The 17103-nt window shown below is 35.6% G+C and overlaps 1 protein-coding gene across 14 annotated transcripts in view; it reads left to right on the top strand.

The window, feature by feature from the left end:
- NRXN1 (neurexin 1) overlaps positions 1–17103 on the top strand; it is a 1034155-nt gene that overhangs the window by 514553 nt on the left and 502499 nt on the right. The gene's annotated exons all lie outside the window — the stretch shown is intronic.

Raw genomic sequence — 17103 nt, 5'->3', positions numbered from 1 at the left:
AAAACAATGTGTTGAAACCTTGTCCTTGAAGTACTTTTTTTGTATTTTAGACCTTAGTGGTTTTTTTTCCTCTTTAGTCTTAAAATATAAGCATGGCAATAAAATACAACATTCACATTATATCACGGCATATCTGCTAATGCTTAATCTATATTATAGCAGTGAGGGTTTGGAGATGAATTAACTGGTTTACAGGGTGAAGTTTTGTGTTTTAATGTTCAATTAGGTCTTGTTTTACAGTGCTTCATAAAAATAAAAAAAGTATTTTCTATAAAACTAGTATTCTGCTATATTAAGAGAATATTCCTGACGAAGCCTCCTGGTTGTAAAATAGAGTACATGCTCTATGTTGTCAACTAGGACATTTAAACTAAAGACCCAGGACAATGGGAGAGAGGGTCAGACAATAGAAGGTTTGGCCTTCTCAGCATAGAGAGCTGGACTTGAATGTGGATTTAAAGAAAGACTAGAGTTTGTTCTTTTTGACTTTTGTCTGAGACCATTCATGCCAATAGAAATGTGTATCACAATGTCAAAGATGGGGTCAAACTAAAATATTCCAATGAACTGAGTTGTTGCAGTCTAGCAATATAATATAATTTACTATTCAGATTTTCTGTCTAAAATATTGATTATAGGGAAAATAAGCAACTAATACAAAGTGAAATAATGCTTGGAAGGGACCTTTAATTACCATGCCACCATAGATGGAGAAATATTTGGTTTCCATTTTATTAGTGTCATTCATCTCCCATAGAATTATAGTAAACTTGAAGCAATAAGCATATATTCAAACCATCATACATTTACAAACACTGTATTTCTGCAAATCAAATCAAACTGAAAAACAATAACTCCAATAATCTTACATAAAGATTGATTAAATAAAGTGAATACAGCAAGAAAACCTTATATGTGCTTTTAATAGAGATATACATGTATGTCTATAGAGAAGTAACTTCCTACATTTGCTCCTGCTCTGTGGAAGATAACATAAACTTATTTTCAAGGACAACCAGAAGACTGAAATATTGTTATCATTTTATTATGGCAAAATTTTAATCCTGAATTCAATTCTGACAGATGTATGACTACATGTGGTAGTTGAGAGGGCTTTTTTGGTATGAAAATATTTTTCATTTTGCTAAAGAACTTTTTCTGCCAAACTATGCTTAATCCACTTTCCATATTTTACAAAACAGTTGCCATTTGGTTGTGGCAGACTGTGTATCCTCATATACCAGTTAAATATGAAGAATATAATTTTCTGTATATATTTGTTAGATTTTTCCTAAAGGAACATCAAGATCCGACCTTATGTATCATGCTGTCTTCCAGTCATTTTTACAGAAAACTATTTTAATGCTGCTCTTGGGTGATAGTAGTAGTGATGACAATGATAAGGCTATTTGTTATTTTCTTGTAAATAGGTAAATGTCATTCAATAAATGTGTCTCCAGATATACCTCTTGCACAAATCAACATTAAAATTACTTTGGAGAGCTCCCTGAATACATGCATTTTGATTAAATCATTACCTCTTAGTGGGTTTTCTAGAAATGTGAAGTGGTTCCTTGGTTTGCACATTGGAGTTTCAGTAAGCAAATCTTATTTCTATATCAATTATAATTGGTAGAAGGCACAATAGTAATTGTTACTTTGAAAACATGCAGTTAGTATGACAATAGAAGTAGCATGCCACATTTTTCTCACTTTTTAAATTGATCAAAATAAATCTAGTCTGTACATATCACTGTTTTTCTGTAAGTTGCACAAATAGAATATTAGTATGATTCCTGAGTTTTTTGTTTTTGTTTTTGTTTTTGAGACAGAGTGTCGCTTTGTTGCCCTGGCTAGAGTGAGTGCCATGGCATCAGCCTAGCTCACAGCAACCTCAAACTCCTGGGCTTAAGCGATCCTACTGCCTCAGCCTCCCGAGTAGCTGGGACTACAGGCATGCGCCACCATGCCCGGCTAATTTTTTCTATATATATTTTAGTTGGCCAGATAATTTCTTTCTATTTTTAGTAGAGACGGGGTCTTGCTCTTGCTCAGGCTGTTCTCGAACTCCTGACCTCAAGTGATCCACCCGCCTCCGCTTCCCAGAGTGCTAGGATTACAGGCGTGAGCCACCGCGCCCGGCCTGATTCCTGAGATTTTTAACAGGCGTTTCCATATAGATGTTGACTTTTTAAAACAATAAAGCCATTTGAGGCATTTTTTTTGTAATGAAATTTTCATATCTAGCTTAGTTATTAATTTGTAAATTCTGTGACTGTAACTTCCAACTTCATAGAAAACAAAACAACAAAAAACTAGGAACAAAACTTTTTAATAGAGGATAAAACATGCCATATTACAAATGAGAACTCCCTCCCCCAAAATAGAACTTCTAAATGTCATCTCTCTGATAGGTTTCATAGAGTGAGTAAGGGTAACTAGAAAATTTTATTTATATTAGCCTGGAGATATAATTAACAATGGGAAGATGGGAATGCTTTATAGCTTATAAATGTAATGTTGGATAAATCATACTAATTAATTGAACTGAAAGGAATTCTTCAAAAAAGAGGTGTTATGCAAAGTGATGCCAAAAGCTATTTTTAAAGAAATGTGTTTGTGAAACCCTTTCTTCCCTGGAAAATTGCCATCTAAATGATCTACTCATTTACAAAAACAATTTTTCTGGGTCTTTGTATGCACACACGTGTGTGTGGGGTGTGTGTGTGTGTGTGTGTGTATGTGTGTAGGGTAGTGTCATATACTCAACCCCTCCATTTTTCTTCCATGTCAACACCAAATTTTAGGTTCTCCGTATCATTTTTCTGGCTTATGTAATTTCTTGGTTATCTCCCATTTCTTATTTGTCTTTCTTCCAATCCACCCTGTGCCTCTCTACTAGCTTCATTCTTTCTTCTTATTCTCCCTAGTTTAAATGTCACCATTCTCTCCTGATTCTCTTAACCAGAGGCAGTATTTTCCTCTTCTGACTTCTTATAAAACCTTGTTTATACTATTTCATCAGCTATCACTTTCTATCTTATAGTTACTTATGGTTGGTCTTACCATCCTATAAAACTATATGCTTCTCCCAGGAACAATATTTCTCTCTTTCTTTTTTGCTTATAAGCCCAGTGTTTTGTACAGTGTGCTGCACATAATTGGTGATAATAGTAACTCACTAAATCAGTGTTCACTAGATGAATGAACCTTGCGTAAGGCTTCTATTAAATCCTCAGCGGGAACACTAGTCTCTAAATTCATCATTTTGGAAGGCATGGGCCTTGATGGTCTGACCCTAGCCTTAATTTCCACACTTTTCTATTGCAGAATTTTGTCCATATGGAATGTTACTGCCAATTTACTTACTCATGGCTTTCTGAACAACATTACACTTTCCAATTTCCTCACCATTGCTTATGCTAATTTCTCCACCTGGGGAACGTACTCATCCCACCTGGATTGCATTCTTCTCACTATTTTTGCTTGAAGAAGTATAATTTCCTTTTCAATCTCTACTTAACTTGTTTTATTCCATAGAAACTTCCTTGGTTTTCTGAGCTAGACATTATCTTTCCCTCTTCTGAAATCTTAGGGCAACAGTGTGCCGCACTATCACATATAATTGTATGTTGTAGCTATTTGTAAACTTTCTCTTGGATGTAACCATTTACTGCACACTTACTCTGTTCCAGGTCTGTGCTAAGAGTTCTATCCATTATATAAATTCTACATATCACCTATTCATGCTTACAGACCCACTCACCGTTATTAAACCCATGTGCTATAAAATAATCCTTTTCTGCTTTCACCCAGTGGCCCCGAATAGAATGTAACCATATTAGCTAATTTAATGTCAGGTTGGAGAAGATGAATATGGCTATGATCACATGGAACACAGCGAATATAATAACATTGCCACATTACATTAGTATAGAAATGTTGTGTGCCAATTACAGTTCAGCTTCAACCGTGTCTGTTACCATAAGGAAATAATACATCATAGTGCTGTTATTTTGGTGCTATAGCTTAGGAGGGTGTGGGCACTGCTATTAAAAGACTATTTTCAGACTACATTCAGAACTTTGCCAAGAGAAAATTTTCCTGATAGGAATTTATTGTACCTTTTGTATGAAAATTAAAAATATTCACTGAAACAAGGTTGAAATGCATTTGACTGTGACTTTTTACTATGATATTGAAAAATATCTTCAGCTTTGTTCCTCACCTTCTTTTGTTGTTTGAAAAGAGAATCCAATATCCAGTGTTGGAGCATCAATATCTAAACTAATGGAAGTATGTCATAGCATATATAAAAATAACTTGGATCCAAGTAACATTATTTCTCTCCTACTTAGAGCTGCCAGTAGTTTCAAGCTGTGAGCTGATTTGCTGCTGGTGTCATTTAGGACTGAATAAAATTTAGCAATTAGCTGTGTCCACAACTAGATACTCAATTGTGAGTACGATGAATCTTATTTACCTTGAATCAGCCAAGCATTTCTAAATGGCCGCCCTTACATTGTTGAAAGCAGTTCATAAGTAATATTTACTGATAACATCTTAGTAAACTATCTGTGGGAAAGCAGGGTCAGACCTGTCTCAGGTTAAACCATAAAGGATTAAAATATTGTTCATATTAAGTCTGAAAATATAATCAAAAGGCAGAAAAGAAAGCATAATGCATGACAGAGAAATGTAACACATAATAGAAGTGCTATCTTTTACTATTTTATATAAATTTATCTTTGTTCTCCTTGTTGATAATAGAAATCATAAAAGTGATGCATAAAAGGAAGCATTGGTCTTTTTATATTGCAGTTGGGCAGCTAAGTAATAGTTTCAGACTGTATCTATATTGAAAAAGTTTAGTGGGGAGAAAGAAAAAAAACAAAAATATGGAGTAGAGTCTAGTACCTTTGAATTATAGGGATTAGTCCTCTGTGCTGTTCAGCAGCAGGATGATCCACAATTCTGAACAGCCTTTTACCCTGTGTAAATGCTGCCAATTTGGCCCCCAGAAATCAAGAATAAAGAGGACTCCGTTAGAATGTTTTCTTTACCTATGGATTTTCCTGCTAGTATACTTTAATTTTTCTGGCGTGGCTAAAACTCTGACTGTGGGCCCCCAATCTGGCTCTTACGTTAGTACCCTTTATCTTAGATCTTATGTGAAAATGGAGATGGCCTTCCATGTTTGCATTATTGTGATACTACTATCCTTATCCCACCAGAACCCAACTAACCAGAGCTGTATTGAGTTTTTGCCACTTACCTTGGCTAACTATCCTCTAGGGATGACAATGGTTCTAGTTATCACCAGATATTATCTCAAAAAAAAAAAATCTATGACCATAATCTTAGCTGAGCATTTTTCTCGTGTGTGCATTATGTGCAGGATTCTCAAGTTACCTTCCACCGTAGCAACATAACGGGTGCAGAATCCAGTTAGGGTGAGGATATGCCTTAATCAGAGGAGAGAATTTTTGAAACTTGAGGCCTTTAGGTTTAATTTTTAAATGGATTTTACTTCTCTGAAAATGATGCACTGAAAGCCCTTGTGAACAAAATGAGGATAAATCATGGTGAATTATCAGAACCATGCATAATGCTAAATAAGTACGAAAAATTTAGTATCTATTTATTAATCAAGAATATATGTGAAGGAAATAAAATGTTAAATACCTCCCCCACTTTATGGAATCAAATTATCATGAGTACTCTTTTAAAGAAAACGTATAGGATTAAACATAATTAGCTTAAGCTTTATGAAATATTTTATTTTAAAAGACTATAATTGTGATTGGATTTGGAGGGAAGCGTTAGATCACTCTTTGGTTGTTTATATACTTTGTTGCTAGGACTATGCCTAGCTAATATATAGAAGAACTACAAAAAATTTCATGTAGAGCACATCAACATATTTTAATACTCATAATTAACATGTATTGTGCATACTGTTTATATTTGATTAGCCTTACCTTTTTATTCTTCAAAAAAATATAATTATTTTTAATTTGAAAATGAGAATATTGAGTCATGGATAGTTTTTAAACATATTTTATGGATACACAATAGTCGTACGTATTTATGGGGTACATGTGATATTTTGATATAAGTATACAATGCATAATGATCAAATATGGATAATTTAGATATCCATCACCTGAAAATTATTATTTATTTGTGTTGGAAACATTCCACATTTTCTCTTACAGCTATTTTAAAACATGTAAGAGATTATTGTTAACTACAGATGCCCTATTGTGCTATAGAACACTAGATCTTATTTCTTCTATCTAACTGTATTTTTGGACCCGTTAGCCAATTCTTCTTCCTCGCCTCCCCACTACCCCTTCCACCCTCTGGTAACCACCATTCTGTTCACTACCTCCATAAGATCAATTTTTTTTTAGCTCACCCCTAAGAGTGAGAACATGCAAATGTATTTGTCTTTTTGTGCCTGGCTTATTTCACTTAATATAATGTCCTATAGTTCCACCCATGTTGCTGCTAATGGCAGGATTTCATTCTTTGTTATGGCTGAAAAATATTCCATTATGTATATATAACACATTTTCTTTATCCATTTATCCATTGACGGACACTTAATGTTGATTCTATATCTTTGCTATTGTGAATAATGCTGCAATAAACATGGGGGTGCAGATATCTCTTTGATATACTGACTTCCTTTCTTTTGGATATATACCCAACAGTGGGCTTGCTGGATCATATGATAGTTCTATCTTTAGTTTTTTGAGGAACCTTCACACTGTTTTCTGTAGTGGCTACACTAATTTACATTTCCATCAACAGTATACAAGCATCTCCCATTCTCTGCATCCTTGCCAACATTTGTTAATGGTCTGCCAATATTTTCTCCCATTCTGTAAGTTGTCTTTTCATTCTGTTGATTGTTAGGCATGGATAGTTTAAGTAATTTCTTTGGGTTGAAATGGCTAGTAATTGGCACAAACAGAATTTGAATGTACGTCTATCTTCAAGGCCATATTCTTCTTTGCGCCCACAGTCCCTCCCAAAGAGGGGTAGATTCAATGTCAATGCTGTTGAAATACCCCAGCTGCAAAATTTTCTAGAGAAGTTGGTAATGAGTGGCATTTAACACTGCACATTGTTTTTCCATGCTTTTCTGACTTCTAATTCTTAGATTTAAATTTAAACATTATGTTATATGAAGCATGCTCTATCCCTCCACTGTGCAGTTGCCACTTCCCAAGATGAGTTAAAAATTTAGAGTGAGCTGTCAAAGGCATGCTGTCATTAGCTTCCAGTTCTGTTATTAAAAAGGTACTGATTATGAAAGAGAGATGGGAATTTTCTTTGATTTTGCTATGAAAGCTTTTCTGAATTTTTCAAAAATAATAATTTAATATTTGATAATGAAATCAGGCAAAATATTTCCCAAAGTTCTTTTGCTTGAATCAGATTCACAATATATATAATGAGAAATAAGCTGCTAAGATTCAGAATTGTGTTGACCAATGAATGTGTACCAAGTGTTTCATTATGTTAATTACATTGCATTTTTTTCTTTATACAATTGTTGAAGCAGAAAGGAAAAAATTGTAAGTCAAGGGTTAGCAGTGTGGTCTTTGAAGGTTTTGGAGGATACACGATAGAAACACAAGAAAATGCTTGAAGTCCAAGATTTGAAAAGACAGTAGGAGATTAAGAGTAAAGAACAAGAGTCCCTCATATTTGTAGGGAAGGAAAAGAAAGCCCTGGGGAAAAATGTAAAGTCCAGAAAAAGGTCAAGATAAAAATAACGTTGTGCTTGCATTAAGGAATAATTCAAATTGCAAGGGGAAAAATATTACTGTGAGGAAAATGCACCTTATCCAGTGATCCTTTCTTCTTCCCTGAACAAAGCATTCTGTGTCTTTAATGAGATTTACTGTAGCAATTAAAAAGTACAGAATTCTTTTATGGGGAGGAATTATGGTCTTCTCTCCCGTTCTGTGCTGTTACACATTTTTACCTCTCTGGTGGCATTCTACAGCATCGTAAAGTACAAGAGTGATCTGTTAGCTCTAGGTATTATGGATTGTATGATTTTAATGACCCTAAGGATCTAAATTCACATCTCTCAGAGAATGGCCTATAGAATGTGAGGCCTAATCTCCCCAGGATTTGGTGAGATAGGAAGGTACAAAGGCATTTCTCAACTTGAAATGATTTCAGAATGGAACAAGTTTTATAAAAGGATCAGCTGCTATAGAAGGATGTTTAAAAAAAAATGGGTCGTGTACAAGGAGGAGGCTGCATTTGAAGGAGACAGTGAAAACAGTTTGTGTAGGTGTGAATGCTTCTTATAAATATATAACATATGACCCTTTAGGGAGAGAAACAGATGGAATATGTAGCAGAAAATAAAGAGTGCATTTTGCTTGGTTTCTTCACTCGGGTGGTACCGTGTATATTTTGATATTTGGCAGTTCTCCTGTTCGGAAGCTTTCAAGGCCTCATCTGGATTCCAGCAGCTCAGGGCAACACTGTCATTATGAACAGTGTCGGGTAAAAGTGGGCTGTTGAATTTGTCTGCAAAGCTTCTCCAGGTCATGATATAATGTCTAAATATCCTATGTACGTTTTCATGTCAAATCTGTCAGGATCACTTAAATGCCCAACTTGAAAGAATCTAGAACTGAGGATCCGGATTCACGCAATCAATCATTGCAGAGAGAGTAAGCCGTGTTGCTGAAGCTGTAGGGTCCGTCTTCGGCGACATCAATCATGAATCTGCTCTCCTAGGTCCTATTCAGGGAAAGTGCTCCATTTTACTAAATTAAAAACAGAAAAGTGTCAGAGAAATACCATTTCCTCTCAGCCGCAGGAGACATCACAGAAGTAATTAAACTGGATTTTGGTGTGTCAGTCACATTCCCTTTATTGACAGTGACAATAATTCTGTAAATCAAAACCTGGAAGCATTTTCAGTGTTGTTGAAGTGCTAAAGATAAAACCTAAGTTTTTTAAAATTAAATCTCATGAAACTAAAATTGATCTATGGAGTGCAGTGTGAGAGGCTGCTGCCTGAGTCATGAATGCAACCTCTCCTCTGAAATTCAGCTATACAAGCTATATGATGATGATTATAATTTTTTTTAGCTGAGTTCCTGAAAGCAATAGCAGCGTAAAGCCAAATGGCGTAGGTCTTCAGTACTAAATCTTGCGTATGGCTTTAAGGTCTCCAGGAAAATCCTCTCCCTGCTACCCTAATATTTCTTTTTCTAATGTTGTCAATAGGTTTTGTTGCCATTCATTTCCCTGGCATCCTTTCAATAAACATTTAAGTTCCTTCCTCCAAAATCTTACTCAACAAATACAACCCTACAGCATGCTTTATTCCTTATATGCTCTGGCATCAACTCTTTGATACATGCGTGTATAGAGACACATCGGTGTAGTCCATGAATGCCTTCATCTCTGCTAAATGACTCCCTCATCTGGTTGTCCTCTTCCTCCTCTACTTCCAAGATGTCTAAAAAGATTCAGCCCATGGAGATGACCCAGATTAAATCAGTTTCATCCAGAATAGGACAGTCAGTCTTTGGTTACTAGGTGATTTCTCCTACTTTTGAGTTCAAACATTTACTACCTAAAGGTGACTTTTATATGTGCATGTGTTTATTTCTCAGCTATATTTTATATCTCATTCTTCTATTTTTGGCATTATTTCTCATAGTGCCTAGCAAATATTAGGTGCTCAGTAATACTGGAAGATCAATGTCTTGAAGCCTCCATTAACTGATTTTGTGTGTGTGTGCGTGTGTTTGTGTGTGTGTTTATCCTTGTCCATTTGTACAGTTCTTTTTAAAAATATGTACACATCATATAACATTTGGCAGGAGTAATTTATTGTTTTATTGCATTACTGTAAATGCATTTTTCATTATCTTTATTCCTGATAGTAAAGACCCAGTGAAATTAGAGTCTTACATAGCTAGGAAGAAAGAGCTTTGAGTAAAGGTGCACATGTGTACCTGGAGAAATGTTGTATGTGTATATGTTTACATGTGTGCTCATGTGCATATACATATACCATGGGAGATGATGAATTTAGCGAAAATCATTTCTATTCAAATTCCACTGAAGTTCTGCTTTGTACATTATCATATTAAATTTGACGAATGCTAGGACCTCTTGTCTTCTCAAGGTAACTATTTTTCGTTCATTTTACTTTTTTTTCTCATTAATTAGATAACATCTATAGGAATCATCATGCCATTGTGAAATGCTACATTACTTATTTGATCTTTTTTTGTAAGCTTTAAGATTTTGCAATATTGGGGGATTTTTCTGGCAATAGCATAAGTCCTCTTGAGAAAATGATACCATTTGTCTTCTAATAGTATATGCGTGCCCTGCTATAGACCACTAGTGTCCTTGAAGAATTTTCTAAGTGTTCCCTTTGCAAAAGCTACAGGACAGTCAGATATGCATTTGATGTTGTATAAATTGAATTAAAAATATTCTTGGCCGGGCGCAGTGGCTCACGCCTGTAATCCTAGCCCTCTGGGAGGCCAAGGCGGGTGGATCTCTCGAGGTCAGGAGTTCGAGACCAGCCTGAGCGAGACCCTGTCTCTACTAAAAATAGAAATAAATTATCTGGACAACTAAAAATATATACATAGAAAAAATTAGCCGGGCATGGTGGCACATGCCTGTAGTCCCAGCTACTCAGGAGGGTGAGGCAGTAGGATCGCTTCAGCCCAGGAGTTTGAGGTTGCTGTGAGCTAGGCTGACGCCACAGCACTCACTCTACCCCGGGCAACAAAGTGAGACTCTGTCTCAAAAAAAAAAAAAAAAAAAAATATATATATATATATATATATATACATATATATATTCTTGATAGTTTTTTTTCCCATCTTAAATATGTTATAGATAGCATTTTTATATACAACCATACTGGGAGCAATAGGCTTACTTTGCTTTAGTTCAGTATTTTAGGAGAATATAGTTGAAATCAGCTTAATAGGATGGTGAGTATGGTGACAACATCAGAAACAGAGCTTGCTTGGTTGTTGTAAGGGTTGAGAAAAAAGTTTAAAAAATAGATTCCAAGAATACCCAAATTTATCTACCTGAATCAAAAAGGAGATAGTTAGACTAGTTATGGGTAGGTGGACTATATTAATAGTTCCCAAACTATGTTCCTGGATCAGCATTGCCAATGTAACCTATGAATCCATTAGAAATACATATTCTCAGGTCTCAGGTGTCACCCCAGACCTCCTGAGCCAGAAACTCTGGAGGTGGGACTCAGAAATCTGTGTTTGAAGGGTCTCGTGATGATTCTGATATACCCTCACTTTGGATGACCATTAGACCCAGATGATCTCTGAAGTCATCCTCTTAGTTTTATACTTTCCAGATGATGAAAGACTTTTTAATGGAATAAAAGAAGTTCTGCCTAAAGAATTTTTATAAGTAAAACATCATGACTACATTTATGAGAGGATGTCAGTACAATTTTGGATGTTTCATGCATGGTGATTTGAAGAAAAGGACACATTTTTATTGTGATTATCAGCCTCCTCAGTTGGCTGGCAATCTTGAGAATGTTTGAAAAGTTCCTGTTCACACTTATTCATGCTGTGAAAAATCTAGTTCAAGGCAAAATTTTTCCTGTAGTATGAGGAGAATGACCAAACCCAAATGTACCTCCCTCTGTTCTTATCCTTTTGGATTCTTCTAAATAAGACTCTGGTACTTAATATGGATTTGTAGATAAAGTATTATTCTTACCTGTAAACAAGGTTAACCTAGAAGAAACTTGAGTCAACTGAACCATTGTCAAAAATGCCACTCATATGAGATGCCTATTCTTCACATGACATTCTTTTTAATTGCCTACAAAGTTTCCCATCTTTACATGTGCTTACCATGTGCCGAATAAATGTGATCTCAGTTTACTAGCAATTCCCCAGACACAATGTACTATCTCATTAGCAAATACCCCATATCTAGTAAGACTGTCTTAACTTTTTTTAATCATGTAAGATCCATATGCAAAGAATCTTTGGCTAGGATTGTAGCGTGTGACCTTGAGCAAGTCACTTAAGTTATGTGGGCCTCAGGCTCCTCATTATAAAATGAGGGATTTGTTTTGCCATGTCTTTAAAGTGTGTAGAGCTAAGGGTCTGTGATTCCTTGTCACTATATTCTTTCTCTTCTTTTTCCTCAACCCTCAGACCTATTTTTACTCATGTTTAAGGCTCTTCTAGGATGTAGGCTATAGCTCAGTCATACCACACACTAATCTTAAACTATATTTTAGCCAAAGACCTTTCCTGCCAAATCCTATAAAAAGAAAGAACTTGGAAAAAGAAATCTGATTGATGGGGTGTCTTCTTCTTTTCAGAAAGGAAACTTTGAATTAATCCTGAAACTCAGGGCAAAGACTTCAGCTATTTGTTTCTTTCATGCTTGTATAGCTATTTATTTATAGCTCCTTTCAGATATCTATTTACATCAACTTTGTTTTAACTTGAAAATATTTGGCAGTATAAGGATCATGCCTGCCTACTTGCTTAGCTAAATGCTAAGCATAATTATTATTGGTACTTAAATAGTTTTGGTGATTTTTTTCTTTTTTTTTTTCTTTTTTTAAAATATTTTTCTAAACACAAGGTCCTTTGTCAGTAAGTTTTGGTGATTTTAAAAGCAGTACTATAATTATGTATGTATAATTGTTAATATAAGCAGGAACACTACTAACTGAACATCTACTACATGCTAGTATTTTGTTTCTTCTCATAAATCCTTGCGTAATAAAAATTGTGACACGCTTTTATGAAAGCTGTAGCTAAAGTGAAGAAGTATGCTTATGTTCTCATATTAATAAGAATTAGGACTCATTTCAAATTTCATTATCTGCCATCCACAGATTGTATCATGAAGTCTCTCAATATTGAATAAAATAGCTAAGTTGAAAGGAGTCGTGTGCATTCTTCACTTCTCTTTAAAATGTTTTAGAATGTACACAAGATGGATTAATATATGCAGATTTCTTTAATATAAGAAATTGAAAAAATGAGGAAGAACTCATACAGAGCAAGTTTAGTCTTATTTTCCCTTCTAAACTGCTCAACTGATGTCTGCATCCTATGCTGGTACATGTGGCCCAAACACCCAATGAAACTTTACACAGGCTGCAATTCAAAAAGAAAACCTCTATATGCTTTCAGTGAATAAGTAGACTTTAAAATGATTTTTTTTGTAAAATAGAATGTGGAACATTCTGAACAATCCGGGGACATTCATATATTCTCTATTGAAGATAGTGAGAATTTGGAATGTTGTTGAACAAAAAACTGTGAAATGATAAGCAGGTGTTTTTTCCTAGTTAGCAGGTTTCTAGTCTATAGTTTTTGTGTATAAGGGGGCAAAAATCATCTTTGCTAGTGAGACTAACCTTTCATGAAGTTCACTATTCTGCCTGTAATTTCTACACTTCTGAACAGATAATTTTTTTTTTGTGCTGCGAACTACTATGATTTAATTTTAGTGAATTTTCTCTCTCCAGCTGACACTTGCACTGTGTATGACTTTAATACCTCTGCTTCTGGCCTAAAACACTGTTGGAGGAAAATGAGAAACAGCGGGAAGGCACCATCTTTTCACCTTCCAAGGGTCATTTGTTAGAAAAGAGAAAGGCCTTGTGCTTAGGACTTTCCTGTATATTAAGAATATATCTACATGGCAAATTATCTGAATTTGAGACTGTCATCAATTGAGTAGTTATTATGTTCAGAACATGATGAGAAATACAGAAGGAAAATGATTGGGTCCCTGTCCCAAAGAAGTTTTCATTTTAGTTGGGGAAATGATTCCCAAGACCCAGGATATCAGGGAGTTTTGTCTGTTTTGTTCCATGACCTATCACGAGTGCATATAGCCATGCCTGGTGCTTAGTATTTACTCAGTAAACATTTATAGGATGAAATAAACATATTGTTAATAAGACAACTAGCAATTTATGTGCTAATGTAATAGTGTGGTGCAAACCATTGCTATGTGTGCGTTCAGAAGAGAGGAAAAGCACAGTAGTTGGCTGGTTAAGGGGAAGCAAGAGGTGGGAAGTAGTTGGTTAACAGGGCAGGCTTCAGGTATAGGGGAAAGAGCACAGACTTTGGAGACAAATAGATCCAGAATTGCATTCTGACTGCTGCATGGTACCTGTGTGACCATAGCCAAGTTGTTTAACTCATCTGAGACTCAGTTTCTTCATCTGTAAAATGGGGACATGATTACAGATCTTGAAGGATTGTTTTGAGGATTAAAGATAGTGAATGGTAAGATCCTCACTGTACCCCCAAACTGGTAGGCATTCTGTAATTGGTATCTGTTGAGATGCTGCCCTGGACTTTGCTTTCAAGGAGCTCATAGACATGAGGAAATGACTGATGTGCACAGATCATTATGGGACAATATAAGAAGTGCTTTAATACCTTGCTTTCAAAATGTGGTCGGAGGACCAGCAGTACGTGCATGCTTGTGAGAAATGCAAACTCACAGACCTTCCCTCCTCTACACACCTACTGACTCTGAATTTGCATTTGACAGGAACCCAGATGATTCATATGCACACAGAAGTGTAAGAAGCACTGCTCTAATAGAAGCACACATAAGGAGGGCAGAGGAAGGAGTGACTAAGTGGACTCAAGGAACTGAGGGAAGCCTTCTTTTAGAAAGTGAATTTTAGAGAAATTCAGAGAGAAATATTACATTCTTGTGGATTAACTTGTTCAGTAAATTAGAATTCCTAATTTGAAAAATTATGTATAGATTCATTGTCTCGATGGCAACATTTCCCTGTCACATTGATTTTTGGTAATTTCCAGTAGTTTAGCAGGCTAAATGTATGCCAAGGCAATAGTTTTATCCATCGGAGGCCAGTTTTTGCTTCTATGCATTGGAAGGAATACACTCTAAAATCTAAGATTTACTGTGAATCAGGCCAGAAAAGGTCTGAATTCCCCAGCCCTCTCCCAAGCAATGTGAAATGCAGGCATTTCATTCTATATTCTAGCAAGTTTAACCAGGAAGGGCTTGGCAAACCTGCTTCTTTCTGGGCCAGTAATAATGTAAGAGTCAGTCATTTGGTGCTAAGGAAAAAATAAATACCCAGCTCTCCATAGGCTAACCCTGAAGGATCCTTAGGTTTAACACTTTTTTTTTCTTTAGTGTTAGAATTGCTTCTGTTTTTTGTGGAGTCACGTGGTTCTGTTCATGGAGCTGGCAGGTGGCCCCAATCCTATAATTATGATCTGGATTGTCGACTGCCAAAGCACAAAAGGAAACCGTAGTAATCCACTCTGGTGCTCTTTAGTGAATTGTTGCATATGGTTTTTGGTGTATCGCTGCACATAAAGCTCACAGTAGCAATAAAACTATTAGGGTAGTAAAAGATATGCATTTTAATTTTCATAAAAAGTGTCATAAAATTCAATTAACTACACTTTCTCAAATAGCAGTTCACTCTGGGAAGCCCAGGGTTTCCTAATCTGAAATTACATGTTCCTTTCACTTTTCTTAGCGACCTCCATTAACACTCAAGGGTCACTTTGTTTCTTTATCTTTCTACAAGTTTTTTTTTTTTTTGCTTTTTTAATTTGCAGCTTGGTAGAGGCATTTCCAGTACAATGAAGTCATTTCCAACTCCCCGTTTCCTTAATTGGAGTGAGAAAGGGAGAGGAATAGCATAAGTAATCCACACAAATTTAGCCATTATAATTACCCAGGAATTGAGGAAAATGTTCTTTGGTGCTATATCCACAACTAATGAGGAAAGAACAGAGAGGTTTTATTTATTAGACTACAAGAGAATCTGACTAACCCCCACTTTGCTAATTTATAAAAGTGAACATTCCTCCTATATTTTTAGATTGTTCACCTTCTTCTCAAAAGTAGTTTAATAGCACAGAGTAGAGAAAGGTCTCCTGGTGTTCAGATTTTATTACTTTCACCGACTAAAGTGCAGTACATTTCCTGGTATAATTACACCCCAGTTGTCACAATAAATGAACACAGTATATTTTATGATACACTTTACTTGCTTATTATCATGTTTGTTCACACATCTCTCAGGCTTACTAACCCATGGGGGGCTTATGCTATCATTGGTGAATGGAAATTAGTGAAGTTCTCTGTTTCATTTATGGCAAGATGTTTATTTCAATTGAAAAAGCCATAAGCAGGATAGATAGTGGATTTAGGGAATTTACAAAATATCTGTAGCTATGTAATTTCCCCCTGCTCACCTGCTCACTATGTGACTTTTCTAAATCTCACTACGAATATCCCAGCACCCACACAGGTGTGTATTAGCTAAATGCAATTTCAATAGAGAACAAGTGATGTTTCTGATTTTTTTTTTTTTTAAAAAAAAGGAAATCATGGATGTAAACAGAACTCTTTTTTGAGATATATATTTGTATTTGATTTCAGATTGACCTTTCCCAGGACAGGGTTGCTTTCTAAATTTGTGGTAGGACCAGAAAAAATATCAGAATTTCCATTTAGTTTAATTAGTTCGGGGTCAAAATAGAAGAATGCAGCCCTATTAGCATGGATATTTGAGTGGTTGTCCATTCTGCTTGCTACATGACAGTTGCAGACCTTATCCTAGAGATCTAAAATGTAGATCTTGATGAAGGTATACCTGTTTTTTTTCTTTCCAGTTCACATAAAGTTAACATATATGCTTCAGCGAGCAATACAAGATGGTATATAATCAAGATTAGTATGATGTAATAAAATGTACATTTAATAGGCTTTATGAATAAGTGATAACTTAAACAAGGCCTTAATGTTTATATGTTTTTTTTTTAATGTCCATTTGAAAGGTTAGGAGGTTGAAGTTGTCAGTACTGTGTTCCAGGACCTGTCTTCTGGGGAAGCAGTGGAGAGGAGGGATGGCCAAAAAGTAAGGGATGTCCCTAGCCCTGAGTGGCCTTTTCTTGAGGAGGTCTGCTCTTACCAATTTCAAGGCAGAAAGATTGCCACAGGGGTCCTCACACTAATATAACCAATTTTTCCTGCCATATGCTTTCATATGTCATTGTTTAGGGT

Source organism: Lemur catta, chromosome 4 (assembly GCF_020740605.2).
Source record: "Lemur catta isolate mLemCat1 chromosome 4, mLemCat1.pri, whole genome shotgun sequence".
Lineage (NCBI taxonomy): Eukaryota > Metazoa > Chordata > Mammalia > Primates > Lemuridae > Lemur > Lemur catta.
The sequence above is the reverse complement of the archived record's forward strand: the minus strand, read 5'-3'. Positions and strand labels throughout refer to the sequence as shown.